The sequence below is a fragment of the Salmo salar genome, chromosome 10, assembly GCF_965601325.2.
Source record: "Salmo salar chromosome 10, fSalSal1, whole genome shotgun sequence".
Classification (NCBI taxonomy): Eukaryota; Metazoa; Chordata; class Actinopteri; order Salmoniformes; family Salmonidae; genus Salmo; species Salmo salar.
This window is the reverse complement of record NC_138300.1, coordinates 62040001-62045000: the sequence shown is the minus strand read 5'-3', so window position 1 is coordinate 62045000 and position 5000 is coordinate 62040001.

Here is a 5000-nt window from a genome sequence, read left to right as displayed (position 1 = left end):
TTCAAGAGAAATTGACAGAGATGACGCCGAGACTTTTTGCTCAGGCGTTTGACTTGAAGCCGGCTGACCGACCGGCGTATTTTTTCCACTCAAAGTAGTCGCTCGGGCAATTGAGTTCAAGCCCGACGATGACTGGTGTATTTGCCGGGCATTGAACAAATAGTCGCACTAGGATTAAAGAGCTAGTGACCTAACGACGCATTAGCGACTTTTAAAAAAAAACACACCCGCCTGTCACCAGGGAAGCGTTGGGTGAGGAGGAGCCAACTTTTGCCAAACCGATGAGGTCTGCCGAGGCCCCCGGGGGCCCGGCGGGTGCAGGGGTCAATTTGTGGGTTATCGCTTCTCGGCCTTTTGGCTAAGATCAGGTTGGGTACCGAGGTGCCATAACACTCTTAGTCCAAAGCCGATGGCCGGAGGGCAGGATCCACAGTCAGCCAGAGGGGCTGGACTGCGCAATACGTTGCAGTTCGTTTGGAAGAACAAGGGCAAGCAAATTGGCAATAGAGAATGGTTCATCAGGACGGTGATCATTGAAGGGTTAAAGGTGGACCCAGGGCAAGTTTTCTGCTTGCAGCGGAACATGGCGGCGGAGGGCTACGACCTGTCTCTAAATGGCGAGGCCTTGTACAGGCGGTGTATGGACACCTGCAAAGAGAAGGAAGCCAGTGAGCCATTCTCAAACTTTCAGGTTGTCCCCTTGTGCCGGTTGGATCTAAAGGTGATCACCGTGCATATCTACAATCCCTATGTGGGGGATGACAGCATCGTGGCGTTCCTAGGCCGGTTTGGGAAAGTGAGTCCCGGGGTGCGGTACCTAAGGGACGGGTATGGGATCTGGTCAGGGAGGAGGCAATTCCGTGTCGCACTGAACAGAGATCCGGAAGGAGCAGATAAGTTGGTGCACCCACCAGCCTATTTCTCCATTGGAGTGGACCGGGGGTACCTTTTTTATTCAGGCCAACCAAGTTTTTGCAGGCACTGCCGTAGCTTCGGTCATTTGGCCACGGGGTGCAATCTGCTGAAGTGCAGAAACTGCGGGAAACCAGGTCACGGGGCAGCCAACTGCAGGGAGGCTCGAGTATGCAATGGCTGTGGGAAGCAGGGCCACTTGTTTAAAGACTGTCCAAATAGGCAACGGACCTATGCGGAGGCAGCCGGTGATGGCCCCGAGGAAGGTGCTGCGGGCTCTCCCCTCCGGCCAATAGAGGAGGTCCTTGAGGAAATCCGAGCGGCAGCAGAGGAGGTGGCGAAAGCCCCAGGGGAAAGTACAGTAAAGGAGGGCAGTCCGAAGGGGACTGTGGAGGAGATGGAACTGCTGACGGGAGCCTGGGAGGATAGTATACTGAGTGAGATGTCAGACGACTCGGCTACCCGAACCCTCTCGCGGAAGATGAGGTCGTCTTCGGGGGGCGGGTCGACTGGATCGGCATCTTCAGACAATGGAGAGTCCGGGAAGGTGTACAAGGGGAAAAGAAAGAAGAGGAGGAGGGTCGCTGGTCGGGTAGCGATGGAAGAACACAGGAGGCCTTTGGTGGCCATCTCCAACCGGTTCACAGTGCTGAATCCTGATACCGGGGATGAAGGGTCAGATGTGGGGGCCGAGACACAGGATTCTGTTATCTTGAAGGTTCCTGCATTAGCAGCCTCTGAAGCCTCGGTGGGGAGGTCTAGGGAGCAGGTCCAGGGGATCTGCTTGGTTCCTGCGCTTCCTGGGACAGGCACCACGGAGATGGACACCAATCCTGAGGAGGCCTCAATGGACTGTGCACAGGTACTGTCAGGGGGAGACCACACTTCCAGTCCTGGGGAAGAGTCGTTGGTCTGCGGACAGGTATCAGCCTGTGTGAACTTTTCCAGCCCTGAACGCTCTTTCGTGGCACCAGGCACGCCGAACAGTGACCGGTACCTGGAAGGGGTGAGTGACAGCGGGATGGGGGAGGCTCCTATCTGACAGACTGTATGGAGACGCTGGGTGATCTTGCTTATTTCCTTGTTTATTTCTTATGGCACTTTTCACAGTAATAACAGTGAATGTAAGGGGATTAAGGGATATGGGGAAGAGAGGAGGGGTGTTTCAGTACCTTTCCTGTGTCTCCTTCCAGGTTTGTTTTCTACAAGAAGTTCATTTAAGGGATATGGGGGATGTTCCTGTTTTTTCAAAGGAGTGGGCGAAGGGAGAGTCCAGATGGGGGATAGGGGGGGTGCACTCCTCTGGGGTGGGGATTTTGTTTGGGGATAGGGACTTTTGTGTGGTGGGTTCCTTTTCTGTTATACAGGGGAGGGTTTTAGTGGTTGATGCAGATTGGAGGGGGGCGAAGTTTCGTTTTATTAACATTTATGCACCTGCAGAGCCTCGAGGTAGGAAAGATCTTTTTTTGGCTCTGCCAGATATTTGTGTTACTAACCGAACTGTGGTTTTGGGGGGGGATTTCAATGTCTCTTTCGAAGGTACGGGGGACTTTAGCCTTCCCTATTTGGTTTCTGTGGTTAAAGATTTTTCTTTTAGGGACTCCTTCAGAGTCTGCGACCCCAAGGGGGAGGGTATGACATGGGCAAATTCAAGGGGTTCCCGTAGTCGTATAGATTTCATTTTTTTACCTGTATCTGTGCCAATATCGCAAGTCACTGTTTCTCCGGTCTGGTTTTCTGACCATTGCCAAGTCCAGGTAGTGTTCTCGGTAGACGTGCCAATATTTGGAAGAGGGTTTTGGAAATTAAATTCCCAAATTTTGGCGGATCTTTCCTTTAGGGAGGCTTTTAGATCCCATTATGAGCTATGGGGGGACCTCAAGCCCTTTTTTGGCTCCCTAGTTGAATGGTGGGAGTGCGTAAAGCGCAATGTGCGCACCCTGGCTATTTCGCACTGTGTCGCTAAGGCCCGAGCAGACAGGGAGGTTTTTCGGCGGCTTCAGGGGGAGCTGACTGCTTTGGTGTCAGCCGAGAATAAGGGTGAGGTGAGGGATGTGGAGAGGATGGAGGTTTTAAAAAGTAAGTTGGGCCTGTATTTTCAGGGTAAGGCCAGGGACTTTCTCTTTAGGTGTCAACGAGATAAGTTCGAGTTTGGTGAGGCTAGCAGTTCATATTTTTTCAAACAGGTAAAAGCTGCCCATGCCAAAGCAGTTATTGCTCAGCTGCGAACAGAAAAGGGGGGAATGGTATCGGACCCAAAGGGGATGGTGGAAGCAGCGTCATCTTTCTACCAAGAGTCCTTTAGGGAAAAGGACATAGATGGGTCGAAAGAACACGTCTTTCTGGGGTTTTTGAGGGAAAAGGTTCCCCCGGAGGAAGCCTCTGATCTCGATCGCCCTTTCGAGCTTGAGGAGGTTGAGGCTGCTTTGCGGGGTTTACCAACCAACAAAGTGCCAGGTTGCGATGGGCTTCCCCGGGAGTTTTATGTTACCTTTTGGGAGATTTTGGGCAGAGATTTTCTGTTGGTAGTTAAGGCGGTATATGATTCAGGGCTCCTGGGGTCTTCAATGAGGGAGGGGATTTTGACGCTGCTTTACAAGAAAGGGGAAAGGGATAACCTGGGGAATTACAGGCCCATTACGCTACTGTGTGCAGACTATAAGGTGGTAGCCCGTGTCCTTGCGGGCCGCCTAAGGAAGGCTCTGCCCCATGTCATACATGAGGACCAGACCTGTGGGGTGGAGGGGAGGTCCATACAATGGAACCTGAGTCTGGTGAGGGACTGTATTGCTTGGGCCCAGGACAGAGGGGTGCACCTCATGTTGGTGGGCTTAGACATGGAAAAAGCTTTTGATAAGGTGCACCATGGGTTCCTCTTTTCAGTGTTGGAAAGGATGGGTTTTGGGGCTGGGTTTATGAGGTGGGTGGAGATTCTATACACTGCAGTGGGAAGTAGGGTTTTGGTAAATGGGCATGCAGGAGAGGTGGTTCCTCAGCAGACTGGGGTACGTCAAGGCTGCCCGTTGTCTCCACTGCTCTTTGTGTTGTACATGGAGCCGCTGGCAGCAGCCATTCGGGCAGATGCACGTATTAGGGGCCTCCGGCCCCCTGGTGGGGGCTCTTCAGAGGTCAAGATCTCCCAGTATGCGGATGACATGACTTTGTTTCTGACATCCGAGGGGAGTGTCGCCAGGGCGGTGGAGGTCCTGGGGGAGTTCGGACTGGCATCCGGGGCTAGGGTCAACCTGGGGAAATCCTCAGTCAAGTTTTTTGGACCATGGGCAGGGAGAGAGGAAGGCCTCAGTGGCCTCCCGCTCTGCTCGGGGCCTATGAGGGTCCTGGGAGTGGATTTTGAAGTGACAGGTAGTGAGGGAATTAACTGGGGGCAGAGGATCGCGAAAGTGCGCACCAAAGTGGGCCTCTGGAAAGCTCGTCGGCTCTCTATGAGTGGACGGGTTCTAGTCATTAAAGCAGACATTCTTCCGTCCTTGGTTTATTTGGCCTATGTTTTTCCTTTACCTCCTCGTTACAGGAAGGATTTAGTGCGAACCATTTTTTCTTTTGTTTGGGGGGGCTATGAGTATATAAAAAGGGACTGGATGGTGCAATCAGTGGAGGAGGGAGGAAGGGGAGTGCCTGACATCCCTCTGAAGTTAGACACTATTTTCTTTTCTTCAATATGTAAAAGTCTGGTTAACCCTTGTAACCATGGTTACAAGGCTTTTGCTTTGTTTTGGCTATCTTTCCCTCTGCGGAGGTTGATAGCCTGGGACAACTCTCGACCTAAGGCGGAATCCCTCCCAGCTCATTTTGAACATGCGGTGAAGTGGAGCAGAAGGCACACTGAGTGCCAGGAGGGTCTGCTCTGCATGGACCACAGGGCTTTATACAGGACCTTGGTGGCTAAGCGGGGTCCTGTCGGTGTCTATGGGGTAGGGCCGGTGGTATGGCAGGCAATTCAGCAAAAGGGTCTCTCTAACAGGTTGAAGGATCTAAATTGGTTGTGTATACATGGGCGTCTGCCAGTTAGGGAGGTCCTTTACAGGCACGGCCTGTCAAAGGTCAAGATATGCCCAAGGGAAGGGTGT